The sequence below is a fragment of the Lynx canadensis genome, chromosome A2 (assembly GCF_007474595.2).
Source record: "Lynx canadensis isolate LIC74 chromosome A2, mLynCan4.pri.v2, whole genome shotgun sequence".
In the NCBI taxonomy this organism is placed as follows: domain Eukaryota; kingdom Metazoa; phylum Chordata; class Mammalia; order Carnivora; family Felidae; genus Lynx; species Lynx canadensis.
The window spans coordinates 140514717-140530094 of record NC_044304.2 but is presented as its reverse complement, the minus strand read 5'-3'; positions in this window follow the sequence as shown (position 1 = coordinate 140530094).

Here is a 15378-nt window from a genome sequence, read left to right as displayed (position 1 = left end):
GTTGAAGGTTAGAACATTGTGCATGTTTTATAATTATTAATTTAATTTGGAACTTTGCAATAAAACATTTTTACAAAAAACAAACAGCACTCTGAAACTTTAATTTTTATACAATACTTTTTTTTAACTTACAATATTAAAAATTTATATGAAGGTTTAGAGTATAACGCAATTTGTGGGTGAAATCTTTACCAAACATTTAAAAATGTGGTTTGGCACATTTCAGGGACATTTCTGATCTTATACCAACCGATTTATGCCTGTTTTATCCTTCTATATAATAGTTATTATAGACCTCCTTAGATCACACAATATTTAAAATAATGCTTAAAAAACAGAAAGGACAAAAAAAGAGGGACTATGTGGCAAATAAATGAAAATATGTTACTGATGATGTAGGCCTATGAACAAATCTTGCCTTACCACTTATTGGCTCTGTTACTTTAGATTTGCTGTTTAATTTTCTGAGATCCAATATCTTCATCTGTAATGTAGAAGTGGTAATAGTAATAATAACCATTATAATGATAATACAAATGACCATGACACCCACACTTTTTTAAAATGTTTATTTATTTTATGACAGACAGAGCGTGAGCAGGGGAGGGGTAGAGATGGGGGGAGAGAGAGAGAGAGAGAGAGAGAGAGAGAGAGAGAGAGAGAGAATCCCAAGCATGATCTTCACTGTCAGCTGGAAGCCAATACAGAGTGCAAACCCAGCATGGGGCTCAATCCCACGACTGTGAGACCATGACCTGAGCTGAAACCAAGAGACAGCTGCTTAACCTACTGAGCCACCCAGGCGTCCCAGACACCCACCATTTTTTTTTTTTAATGTTTATTTCATTTTTGAGAAAGAGCAAACAGGGGAACAGCAGAGAGAGAGGGACAGAGGATCCAAAGTGGGCCCCATTCTGAAAGCAGCCTGCCAATGTGGGGCTTGAACTCACAAAGTGCCAGATCATGACCTGAGCCAAAGCCGGGCTCTCAACCCGGCTGAGCCACTCAGCCTCCCCAGACACCCACCATTTTTAAGAGGTCTATTCCTGAAATAGTTCATCATCATCTCTACACATACACTAAAGCATGCTTTGAGTAAATTCAAATATTTAACAGAATGCTCTGTTCATAATGCTCATAACCATTTCCAACATTTGCCTGTTTGGGAAGTTGGCTTTTCCTGTTGATTTTCTCAAAATGGAAACAAAGGGAATCCGATTTTTGAACAATGGACTTCTACGCTGCCTGGAAAGGGTGTTTCAAGCAAGGTGTGTGATCAAGCAGTGAAGGACTGTTGAATTCTACTACTATTGTCCTGAGGAAGGCACCTGTAATGATGCTGACATCCAAATACATGTCCCTTATATCTATATATGGCAAGAAATGCATGTCCTGTTTCACAGTGATAATTATAGCAACTGATATGAAGAGTCTTAGGTTGAAATGGTTGAAGCGCAGTGTTAGAAGTTCTGTCCCTGGAAGCACTCATTTTTATTTTGGGAACAAAGGATTTGGGTAGCATGGTATGTTAACTTCCAGAAAGCAATGTGGCATCCTGGCCGTCATGTTTAGGGTGCCGGCTGCTACTCCTCACAGGTACTCTGTGTTCCTGCAAACGTGGGGGCTTGCAGGCCTCTGACTGTGAGTTAAAAATACAGATCTTGCTAAGATTAGCCAAACAATCACATCCAACCTGTACAAAGCCATTTATCAGATTCCTTTCTGATCCAGCCCATTCTTTATAAAAGCCTTATCACAACTGCAGCTTTATCTTTGCCTTCTGGGCAAAATGGTGTTGTCCAAACTCCTTGGAAAATCCCGGTTTGCTTGGTCCCATTATTTTGCAGTTTAGTAAGCAATATCTATGTGTATCTCACTTGGTTTCATTTTGAAATACAGTACTTTCTAATATATGTCAAAACCCCCATAATATCATAACTAATGTAAAAAATAAAAAAAGAAATACAGTATTTCCAATTTTCTCCTCCTCCTTCTTCCTTTTCTGCACTTGTTCATTATTTTGGTCATGGGAGGTTGTGATTTAAGAAATGCCCATTTTATTTTTCAGTTGTGTATAAAACAGCAGAAAAATGTGAGAAAAGGAAATCCTTTATTTCTAGTGTTCTACCAAGGACTTTGATAATTGATAATTGGTTGTTTGCTTTTGTTGTGCTTCCTACTGTTTTTGGGGGTTTGTCTGTTTTTTCAGACTGAAAATCAAACTGAAACTGTGAGTCCAATGTATCCGCACCACATTCTACCAGGTGCTGATGTCACAGGCCTCTGAAGAATGGGCATTGTTGACATCACTCCTGCCATTTTGTTTCCATACAGCAGCACAAAGGTGAGTGACAAGCAAGTGGTGTTTAGTAAGGTACCACTATACGTAGCCCACTAACCCCATGGTGCACAAAAAGTGGGGAGAGTTCTTAGTGGCACTTTGTTACATTTACCACTTTGTCACCAGTGTCTGGTAAAGTGCTTGTCATGTAGAAAGCACATATGAAACACATGCTACATTTTTGCTAAACACACTGACTTCTTCACATGGTTTAGCAGTTATTTCTTATGTAATTTAACTAAAGGTTAATTCAATTAAAACTGAGTCATAATGAATTTCAAGAAAGTAGGTTGATTTCTTTCCATGAAAGACAGGTCAAGAGCATCTAAGAGACAGAATCCTGGATTAAAAGAAGGCAGGGAATTTGCATTTTGATTTCGGATGTGTCCATGTTTTTGTGAATTAAGGCAAACCACTTAAATACTTATGTCCTGGTTTCCACCTACATAATAATTCTGCCCTTGATATTTCACATCATTGATATGAGAGAATAATTATGGAAGTTCTTTGAAAAAATAGTAATCACTCTACAGATAGAGTACTTACTATTATAGTTCAGTTGACCCTTGAAGGTTTGAACTGCATGAATCCACTTATATGTGGATTTTTTTGATATGGTACTATAAATGTTATTTTCTCTTACGATTTTCTTAATAATATCTTCCTTTCTCTAGCTTACTTTATTGTAAGAATAAAATAGAAAACACATATAAAGAATGTGTGTTAACTGTTTATGTTATTGGTAAGGCTTCTAGTTAACAATAGCCTATTAGTAGTTAAATTTTCAGGGAGTCAAAAGTCACACCCGGATTTTCAACTGCGTGGGGGTTGCCATCCTTAATCCCTATGTTGTTCAAGGGTTAATTATATTCTATTTCTGGGGCCTAAAATGGACATTAAAAAAACCATCCCACTTGACTTCCTGTTCTATACATGCACACACACATTTTAGTATATGAAGAATGTGGTACTAGACCACTTCAGGACATGCATGCCAAGACAGGTAGGACACGCAATTCTGGTCCTTAAGAAGTTTATCATTGTGTAGACAGCAAATAAGTAGAAAAGAAGCCAGAATTTGGCAAGAGAGATAAGACATAAGTAGGTTTGGAGGAGAAGACTGGAGAACAAAGACATACACACATTTGAGTTTTAAAAAGAGAAAATGGGGGCCACCTGGGTGGCTCAGTCTGGAAGCGTCTGACTCTTGATTTCAGCTCAGGTCATGATCTCAGCTCAGATTCCTGAGTTTGAGCCCTGCATCAGGCTTGAGGTTCTGTCTCCTTCTCTCTCTGTCCCTCTCCTGCTCTCTCACTCTCTCTTTCTCCCTCTCTGTCTCTGTCTCAAAAATGAATACAAATAAAATAAAATAGAGATAAAATAACAAAAAATAAAAAGAGACACTCGTTTTACATTAACAGATCATCAAAGTACTTTGAGAGCCTTTTTTTTCTTCTTGTCTTTTGTAATATTGATCTCTTACATATCCCAAATTGATAGTGCGAAGGCAAGGAGACTTCCACTATTCTTAGTACCTTATTTAATATTCACTAAACATAGTCATAATCAAGACTGTACAATAGAACTTTATATTGGCAAGCAAAGTAAAATTCGAATTACTGAAAATTCAGTATTCTGTTCTTTCTGAAAAGATTGGTGTTTTTCATGTGTACCTGTTATATTTCAATTTTTTTGAAGCTACTAATTCATGACATTCCATCAATTAATATTTGGTTATGAACAAGAACGTTTTAGCATTAACTGTTATATAAAAGTTATATGAGGGGAGCCTGGGTGGCTCAGTCGGTTAAGCGTCCGACTTCGGCTCAGGTCATGATCTCGCGGTTCGTGAGTTCAAGCCCCACGTCAGGCTCTGTGCTGACAGCTCAGAGCCTGGAGCCTGCTTCAGATTCTGTGTCTCCCTCTCTCTCTCTCTGACCCTCCCCCGTTCATGCTCTGTCTCTCTCTGTCTCAAAAATAAGTAAACGTTAAAAAAAATTTAAAAAAAAATAAAAGTTATATGAATTTGGTGAACAAAACTTACCATGTAAACTCAACATTCTCAACGTAAATCTATCCTATCTACTATTAAAAGACCCTGTTCCTTTTGCATGTAGAGTCTTATTTTTTATATTTCAAATTTGACCCACTGTTTTGTGTATGTTCAAATAATTTAATTTCAATATAAAAATTAAGCTTAATGATTCTTTGAGGAAACTAGAAAAATGTGATTATTCTGCTAGGTTTAAATTTATCTCTAATAGAACAGTGTAAGTAATGGGGCAGAATACTCTGGATTTTCCGAAATGGTACTTCTACTAAATATTTGGCTTAGTTGTGGCTTGATTTAAGGATCTAATATATAATTACCATACAAATAAGGCAATTTTTCACATTTTTTCACAGGTGCTGTAGTATCAAAAATATTAAAATCAGGGGCGCCTGTGTGGCTGTCAGTTAGGGATCCAACTTGGGCTCAGGTCGTGATCTCATGGTTTGTGAGTTCAAGCCCCGTGTTGGGTTCTGTGCTGACAGCTCAGAGCCTGGAGCCTGCTTCAGGTTCTGTGTCTCCCTCTCTCTCTCTCTGTCCCTCCTCTGCTCTCTCTCTTTATCCCTCTCTGTCTCAAAAATAAATAAACATTAAAAAGTGTTTTTTAATATTAAAATCAAATTGAGTTTTGAGGTTTGTTAACATGTTCCTATGCAGCGTGGAATGTTTGGGTAATTTCCCATCCTAGACCATTCAGTTCCAGTGTAAGCAGATACTTTCAAGGGGACTTTGGGTGAGATATAGTAGTGAACCGACTCACAGGCTATGGAGCATCTTACAAAGTCAGAAATGGTAGGAGAAGTAGATGAATATGAGATTCTCACTAAGGCTGTATTTGGCAAATATTTTATTGAGCATATACCATTCTCCAGGCCACGAATGACTTACCAGGTCCTTCTCCTTAAGGAATTTATTTTTATGTTGTTGAAGTAAATATTAAGTAAGTGAGAAAATAAATTGTAGTAAGCTTTGTGAAGAAAATAACCATGACAATAGTTGGTAACAACTATGTCACATATGAATCCCCGTAAGTGATGGATCAGTCTGGGGACTTAATTGCAGTGCTTCCTAAATTAGGATTTAGGGAATAAGGAGGAGTTTCCCTTCCTGTTTCAAAACAAAATTGTGTCTTTAACCACTTAACAAGATTAAAGTTTATTTTTCACTAAATTTAATTTTAAAAAATGCATCTCTAAGAGAGGGACTTGGTACACAATTCAAGTACAATAGATTATTTGAGTTCTTTGTTGAGATAATTATAGCCCAGCAATTGAAAAACACAAGGAAATGCTAACCCATTCCTATACCCATTTATTCCTTCACTGGGACCACACTATTTGGATCATCACAGCTGCACAGAATGGTGTGATATTTGGGAGGCTAAGTCATCACTCCTCATTTTTCTTTTTAATATCCTTTAGGTGAATTTGTTTGTTTGTTTGTTTGTTTGAGTGAGAGAGAAAGTGTGAGCAGGGGAGGGGCAGTGGGATCGAGGGTGAGAGAATCCCAAGCAGGCTCTACGCTCCACACCAAGCCCAATGGGGGCTCAATCTCACGACCTGAGCCAAAATCAAGAGTCAGATGCTTAACCAGCTGAGCCACCCAGTTGCCCCAGGTGACTTTTTTTTTTTTTTTTAATTTTTTTTTTCAACGTTTATTTATTTTTGGGACAGAGAGAGATAGAGCATGAACGGGGGAGGGGCAGAGAGAGAGGGAGACACAGAATCGGAAACAGGCTCCAGGCTCTGAGCCATCAGCCCAGAGCCTGACGCGGGGCTCAAACTCACGGACCGCGAGGTCGTGACCTGGCTGAAGTCGGACGCTTAACCGACTGCGCCACCCAGGCACCCCCCCAGGTGACTTTTTAAATCATCTAGTCAAGATGGGATTGTGACTGGGCATACACTAAGATTAGATTCTTTGGGGAAGAATTGACAAGTTTAAAATATTTAATCTCCCCATGCAGGAATATGGTATGTTTCAATTGATTCAAAATATTTCTTTTAAACTTGTATAAAGCACTATAGTTTTTTTTTTAAGTCTTGATTATTTCTTAAATATCCCATAGTATTTTGTAATTTTTATTTCTTTGTGAATAGATTTGTTTTTCCTCATTGTATTTGAAAGGGTTATTTCTGGCACATAGAAAGCTAACCCTCTTGTATTTTTATTTTAGCTGCCTTTCAGAATACTTATATTTGTCCTGATAATTTTAGGCTAATTTTCTTGCATTTTTTATTTTTTGTACACAGTGCTAGCATGCTGAGTGATTGAAAACCTTATGAAAAATAATAGATTAGCTTGTTAGGGAAGAAAAAAGAGTGAGATTCCAGTATGAAACATTTAGAACAAGTAATTAGTATGTAAACACTAACTTTAAGAATGATTCCCATACAGGGGCGCCTGGGTGGCTCAGTCGGTTGAGCGGCCCACTTCGGCTCAGGTCACGATCTCGCGGTCCGTGAGTTCGAGCCCCACGTCCGGCTCTGTGCTGACAGCTCAGAGCCTGGAGCCTGTTTCGGATTCTGTGTCTCCCTCTCTCTGACCCTCCCCCGTTCATGCTCTGTCTCTCTCTGTCTCAAAAATAAATAAACGTTAAAAAAAAAAAAAAAAAAGAATGATTCCCATACAGCAGTGGTTCTCAGGCTTGGCTCCCACTGGAGTCACTGGCAGAGCTTTAGAAAATACCCATGGCTGTGCCCTTCCCCCAGATACTCTGATGTAATTCCTGAACATGGGGAAAGAAAGACTGTGCAGGTGATTTTAACAGGTCACCATATTTATGGAACCATATTTATGGATGATCTAAAATAAGAAATTCATTGTCAAACAAAGATCTATTTCTTTCCTTCCCAATTCTTAACTTTGTGCTCTTACATATCCAACTCTTGATTTTAAGGAAATATCTTTTTTAAAAACATGTACTCATATTCTTAGTCTCGAAATCATTGATTCCCTTATTCAACAAGCACTTTCTGAGCAGTGTTATGTTCTTCCAGACATGCTGTTCAAGATATAGGACTAGATAAAACATATTATCCTCTAACATATAGGTTATCTGTTATCTGTAGGGTTAACATGTAGGATTTTTATCTGTTTGAGTATTGGCTTGAATTGGATGTTGGGTTTGTGAGAGAGGAGACCAGGATGGAACCTAAGCAGCTGGAAGGATATAGAGTTACCATTAACTAAGATGGAAAAGGTTCCAGAAGGGGCAGGTTTAAAAAGGAGGAATGGGAGCTCAGTTTGGATCATGTAAAACTTGAAATACCTATTAAAGTCCAAGAGGAAAAGTTAAGTAGGCAGGTAAGTATGCGTCCATGTATGTGGGGGATGGGGCAGGGGGGGAGGGAAGACTGAGCTGCAGAAATAAATTAGTGATATTTAAAGCCATGAGGCTAGATGAGCTCACCAAATGAATACCAGTAGATATAAAAATAAATACATTCAAGGGATGAGTCCTGGGGTTAACCGAAGCTTCAAGGTAGAATGCAAGCCAAGGGAAGAAAAATATTTGCAGCAGGAGGGAGTGACTGACCAACTGTATCAAATTCTGCTGCTAGGTCAAGTAAGATAAGAACTAAAAATTGACCATTGGACTTAGCAACCTTTAGGTTTGTTTTCTATTCCAAAATCATCTCAGTAACCATCTAGGCTTCCTTTCTGTGATTTCCCATCTCTCTTCCCCTCTGCCTTGCTTCTCAGTATGAGGAAGAAAGACAGTGTTCTTATGTTTGGGGGATTGTAGGAGGCATACATAGCTCCCTAAATCTGGGAATGTGACTTCCTTTTCCTATACTTTTTCTCTCTGAAAAATCCCTCTCAGCTCATTTTGTTAGACTTATATTATGAATTAGAGACATGGATTTATAAAAACCAGTTCTTTGAAAGTTTATACTAGCAACTGCTTGAGAATAAAACCATGTCATAAATAGACATTTAAGTAGAAATTTACAATTCTACCAATTCCTTAGAAAATCACCCAACACAGGAGGAGCAAGTGGGTGAGGTGGAGGGCAGGACCCAAGCATGATGAACACTGCAGGTGAGGACTTCTGGAACCATTTGGAATTTCGCTACAATTCAACGCCATCTCACCTCCAGCGTCTCCTCAGAGTCCACTCCCCATGATAGCTCCCCGCATGGCCTGAGAGCTGAAAGGGCTAAGACTTTTTTTTTTTTTTTTTTTTTTTTTTTTTTTAGGGCTAAGACATTTTGAAATGAGTCAGTCTCTTACCTCTCTGGATCTTCCCTGTGTCAGCTGGAATATTAAAATGAGGTCTGGAATTAGACAAGCTGTTTCCCATTTAAGAATCTATAACACTATCATTTTACGTTCTATAGCTTGAATGTTCCTTACGTTTAAGGTTTTGGATTCTGCTAAGATATTTCTGTGTGTGACGTTGGCCAGTCCTTCACCTTCTATCTGACTTAGGTTTTAAAACAGGCTAACAAGTTAACCCTTAAATAAGATTTGCACTGGTTTATTTCACCATCCTACACTACCGTTACCAAGCAATCCAATGCAATGTGTTTCCTTTGAATAGTACTGCATTCATTTATTCACTAGGCATGGATTTATTAGCTATGTGCCAGGTACAGTGATCATATCCAACAAGGCAGTTCTTACTCTCAATTGATGGAGGAGATGAAGAGATGGCCAAAAGAAGGTGATATTTAGTTTTCAGGAGGGGAGAAAGAAAGTGCCACAGAGAAAATAAAGGCTGGAGCTGAGGATGAGAAGGATGTTTGTTTGTTTGTTTGTTTGTTTGTTTGTTTGTTTTTTGGGTAATCTAAAAAAAGACAGGCATCCCAGGCAGAGAAAATGCACAAAACTCTGAAGGAAAATGGCATAGTGGGAGGAAGGATGAACACTTCCCTTAGTTGGTCATAGAATGCACTGAGGAGCCAGCAGTAAATGAGCTGGAGATTTTTGGCAGGAGTCAGACTATGGAGAACACTAGGTAAATTATGTTGTTGTTTTTTTTTAATTAAAAAAACTTTTTAAAAGTTTATTTATTTTGAGACACAGAGAGGAGACAGAGAGAGCCCCAAGCAGGCTCCGTGCTGTCAGATCTCATGAACTGTGAGATCATGAATGGAGCTGAAATCCAGATCCAGTTCCTTAACCAGCTGAGCCACCCTGGCGCCCCGGTAAATTATGGTTTTATTTTATTTCTTCCTCTAGGGCAGTGGAGTTAACAAAGGACTTACTCCCTGCCTTTAACTGGGGTGTGTGGTATTATTCACCAGAATCTCCAAGGCTGTGTGTATAGACTGAACGTTTGAACATGGCCTCCTTTGGATACTGTAATACAGCCCACCTTTCATCTCACATATCCTCCCTTCCGAAAAGCCATGCCTTCAAATGCTGTGGAATGAGTTTGTCCAAGTGTCCCAAGTCTGAGAACCATTGCGAGAGGCAAGAAGCAGCCATGGGAGCATTTTAGGCAGCAAAAAGTCACGATCTGATTCAATGATTTCTCTTCCCTCTTCTTGTTTTGCAGATATTTTACCATTAAAACTGAGATGTAGATTTTGTTCCAACTTTAGTAGGAGGTGTGCTGTTCACGAATGGGTGTGGAGGAACAGCAGTGCCCTGTCCCCTTAAGTAGCAGGTTATCCTCATAATGTGATGTAAACACTTCAACTGAAGGACTTCTCAGAAACCTATGTTTTGGGTAGTGAAGTTCACAAATTCCTTAGAATGAGAAAAATGAAAATAAGAGGAAGATAGAAATAACGAAAATACAACCTTGGGACTCAAGTTGGGCAGAATCCTCCTCCTCTGGCTTGCAGCTCACGTGTCTGGAGAATAACTTTTTATAACCACACCGTTGGATGATCAAGTCCTGCCTCTGCTCTCACTATCACAAGCAGGGGTGGTCAAACGGTAAAGTGAGGCTGTTATGTGGTAAATTACTTATTGATGCCATTCTGGTTGTGAATTCAAAGAGTCAGGAAGTTCATAGCCGCTCACAGCTCTCCTGAAGCTTTCTACCATCTAGGGAGAGTCATTTCCTTGGAACAGTGTTTAAGTACATTGTGGAACACGGATGCTCTGAGACAGAAGTAACACCTCCTCCTCCACCAAGAGCTGAAGGAAGCCTGTGGGGGACAAACACCACCTGGCTATCGATTGAGTTACTGGTAAATAAAGGCCATCTCTAAACGGAGATCAGTTCCACCAAAACAAGCGGAAGCTGAGCCTGCATTGAAAGACAGCACCATCTAGTGGGAGGAGAGTCACACAGGAATAGAGGCCTATTGCTACGCTTTCCAATTCTGTATTTTGAACGCTTTCCTAAGACGTAGGGGTGGATTGTGAATACAGCAGTCTCTTTTCATAACCGGCTTAACCAGGTAGTCTCCAACGGAGCCTCAACACTGTGTTTTGCAGTGGTTTGCCGCCTAATAATTATAAAGATGTCCCATGTTTACTGAAATCTTGTTATAGCAAAGCACTATGCTAAGTCCTTTCTCCAGGATTTCTGTGTACAGTTGTGCAGGTTGCACCTTGCAGAGGGCTGCTTGTATGAAGGCAGCAAGGGACTGAAAATGTCTTCATCTCCACTCATTGATCTGAGTGCCCTGGAAAAAGGTTGTGGAGAGGTCTGGAGAGAGGGTTAAAATTTTCTAAATTGCACAAAGGTGCTGTATAATGCAATCCTGGTTAATGTATGTGAATTAATTCACATTTAATCCTCACATCATTCCTGCAAAGTAGGTGTTATGTTATCATGGTCCTTTCTCAAGGAGGAAGTAAGCCTTAGGAAGGGTGAAATAGATTGCCCAAGTTTGCACAACTAGTAAGGGGCAGAGCTAGGATTTTAACCCAGACAGACTTGCCCCTAGGCTGGAAGACCTCACAAAAGTGCGTGCATGCGCGTGTGTGTGTGTGTGTGTGTGTGTGTGTGTGTGTGTGTCGCGCGCATGCGTGTATGCACAGGTCCTTACAGGTCGGATCGCTGTCTCCATCCCCAACCTGGAGCAAGAAATGTAGAGCAGTGTCTTCTCACTACAGACTAGCTCCTGCATAGAGGCAAGCTCAGAGCTGCCCAGTGCCTGGCAAGTTTTCCTGAATGATTGCTGTGCTCCGTGATTCAAGCAACTGAACGAGCAGCTAAACAAAAAACGCATCGAGAGCTGTGTTAAGAGAACCCAGGGTTGCCACGCTGCTCAAGACTTCACCTGCTACCTTAGCTTAACTTGTGTGCTCTCTGAAAGGGCTACGCACATTCTTCCCTCTGTGTCTTAGTCACCCTGTCGCCTATTTCAAGTGCCCTTTGTTGCATTCCCATCTTTGCGTGTATAAGTTTTGCCCCTTTAAAACTCGGATTTAATCTTCCTTCTCTGCCTCTATGAAGCTTTATTTAAGCCTGTCAGAGTCCATCTCATTTTCTTCCTTATTTTCCAGTTATATATATTTTTTGTTTGCCTTGTACTATAATTCTATATGTACGTTTCTTACATCAGGTTTTTATCTGTAACCTCTGAGGACACAGGGTGTAACACGTAGGATTTGCTCATAGCAAGTGTGCAACAAATGGGAATTGAATTAAAAGCCCCGGGGGGCCTAAAGAACATCAAATCTTCAGCTTCACCATACTGTTCTCACTTAAACTAAATGTCTAAATAGGCATTTCCTGACACAGGGAACGACGAGCTGGGAGTCTTAAGGCAAATCCACAATGCATTCTACAACGTAATAGATTGTTTTTCCTCAAGACCTAGTGAATAATTTAATTAGTGTGATTTGCCATAATTAACTCAGCTCCCAGGAGCTGAACAAGTTATAACTTTGCAAATCCCTTGGTAGAGGCAGGTGACAAACTAGTTCAGAGTTAATTTTTAACTTTCACTTTGGCTATGATTATCTATTAGGCCCTCAGGCTAAAGTAAAACAAAAAGTAAGTAGAAGCAAAGAAGTAGAAAAGCCATTCAGAATATTTCTGAGAATATTTATAGAGAATTTATTTTGCATGAAAGTGCATTGGCAATAACAAAACACTTCAGATTATATAGCTATTATAATCTCTGCAGTGAGTCTATAGCAATGTAGAAATTTAACAATATCCTTTTAAAAAATAAAGATACTTCTTCTTTAATTCTAACAAGATTTTTTTATCTAAGATTTTTTTCCCAATTAAGGTTTGAAATTATTAAGGAAAACATGTTACAATGGAACCAATGTATTCAAATATAATTGGCAAAATAAATATGACCCACATTTTTGTATATTGGATGACACTATTAATACTGTTTCTTGTTTCTTACCTTTGCATGTAAAATATCTTGTATGTAAATTGTGTTATCACAGATTTGTATTAAGAAAAACAAAACTGGATAGGAAATAGGAGAAATAAGACTTCATAAAGTTTACTGATGGCAATGGCCCAGTTGCCTGAATATCTATAAGAGGGAGGTTGGACCATAGGATGGAAAGAAAGTTCTAACGATGCACACACAGGCTTCACTGAGAAAGGGAAGGGTGAGGCATTGAATGAAATTTCTGTAGTTCATAGCAAACTCTCTTGAGCTCTAATATTAAAAGGGCTTATACCAAAGATGGCCAAGGTCCCTATGAGGCAGATAAATATAAAGACTGGTGATAATTATGTCAGGAAAACTAAAACCTCAAATTAACTGAACTTACGTGCAGGAATGAATGACTGAATGAATGAATGAGAACTAAAAATATAGAGATAACTTTTTGTTGTTGTTTAATGTTTATTTTTGAGAGAGAAACAGAGTGCGAGCGGGGGAGAAGCAGAGAGAGAGGGAGACACAGAATCCAAAACAGGCTCCAGGCTCTGAGCTGTCAGCACAGAGCCCGATGTGATGCGGGGCTCAAACTCACAAGTTGTGAGATCATGACCTGAGCTGAAGTCGGACACTGAACAGACTGAGCCACCCAGGCACCTTACCAAAGAAAATCTTAATAAAAGCTTGATGTGTTTAACTGTATTGTTCAAGAAGTTCCATGTGTTTATTAACATTTTGAGTTAATTTCTATGAGCATCAGATTTGGGGGTTTTCAAAAGCTGGGAAGAAGAATATTATTGCAGAAAGAATTATAGGTGACTTACAATGATAAATAGAATATGATAAAATTGCATGAATTAAAATGGATCTGAATAAAAAAGTGGAGCTAAAATAAAAGTGTATATCATTGTGATGGGTCTGCCTGTATTAAATGAACAAAATATTGGGCCTTAAGTTTTCTACAAGCTGTTAAGGGAAACCAGGTCATTTCTGGAATTATTTGATGTAAAACATAGTGCTTGGTTCTAGAAGGGTGACAGTGCTTCTCAGTATCAAAATAATAGTGAAACACATCTCCAGAAATAACATAGAACACAAATGTTCATGCTTTTATCAAAATATAAAATTATCTCAAAATGCTAGATAAATGGGGAAAATCCAACGATGGAATTTAATAAGGATATATTAAAGCCATACATTGAAGTTCAAAATATTAGTCACAGAGGTCTGAACATGACTATTTTATCAATGTTTTCCTAGCAGGAAACTAACAGGAACTGTTAAAAAATTGGTAACCAAGAAAATTACATAATATCACAAATATAAAGTCAACCAGTGAATAAAAAAATATAAGCCTTTCTAAATATATGAAGACCACATAAAAAAATAAAGCTTACTGTACAGGAAAAGATATTTTTAAAAACTACAAAAATCAGAGCAAATATATGTGTTGTATCATTACATGTAAATGAGCCTAACTTGTTGGTTAAGGAAAAGGATCAATTTCACACATTCATTCTTACCTTTATCTCCATCCACATTTTTCTCCCATTTGTGTCATGAAAGAGCCCAAGGGAGGTGGGAGTTAATGGAGTAGGATGCGAATCCAATAAAGTCTTCAAGACTGAAATATAAAAATATAAAATAAAATAAAATAAAATAAAATAAAATAAAATAAAATAAAATAAAATAAAATAGTACTGTGAAGGATGATGAAACTGGAAACACTTAAACATGGTACAAACTGCCCGTTACTGGATAAGACATGACTCCATTCTTCAAGAAAAAATATTATTTGCTACAAGATCTTTTGAACAAAATACAGCAGGTTAAGGAATTAACTGCCTAGCTTTAAGAATGAATTGCTAGTGGGGCGCCTGGGTGGCTCAGTCGGTTAAGCGTCCAACTTTAGCTCAGGTCATGATCTCACAGTTCGTGGGTTTCAGCCCTGCATCAGGCTCTGTGCTGACAGCTCAGAGCCTGGAGCCTCCTTCGGATTCTGTCTCCCTCTCTCTCTCTCTGCCCCTCCCCCGCTCACTGTCTGTCTCTCTCTCAAAAATAAGTAAACATTAAAAAAAATTTTTTTTTAAAGAATGAACTTCTAGAGTAAATAAAGATCACTAAAAAAACAAATAAAAATTAAATAGTGCAGCCTCAGGCCATTTAGGTTCAAAGATGAAAATATCCATGTGAAGAGCAGAGAATAGCTTATGCATAACCTCCTGAACACATCTTCAGAGAGCTGTTGAATGTTTTCCTTCAGTGATCTTTAAGTCTGAAATATTGAAGCTAAAACCAGAATATTGATGGTAAAAAAGAAAGAGAACATTTTATGATTTTCAAATCCAAGCTTCTTCCATCACTTATGATTTCTGATGACTCCCTCAGTGCTTTCACAATCTATCAATTGATTCATGTGTACTTGTTAGGTATGCCTACTTTTTATGACTAGCTCTGTAGAAAGTGCTGTGGGAAAATATAAGAAGTAAAAATCATGTTTTCTGCTCTCAAAATTAGCAAAAAGGAAGCAGAAACAAAACTATTTCTAAATTTAGTGGTGTACTGGTAATGTTTTAGTTTGCTCATTTTTTTGGAAGTATAATTGACAAAGTTGGATATATTTAAAGAGTACAATGTGATGATTTGGTATATGTACATATTGTGAAATGATTACTGCAGTCAAGTTAATTAATACAGCTATTGCCCATCACCTCACATAGCT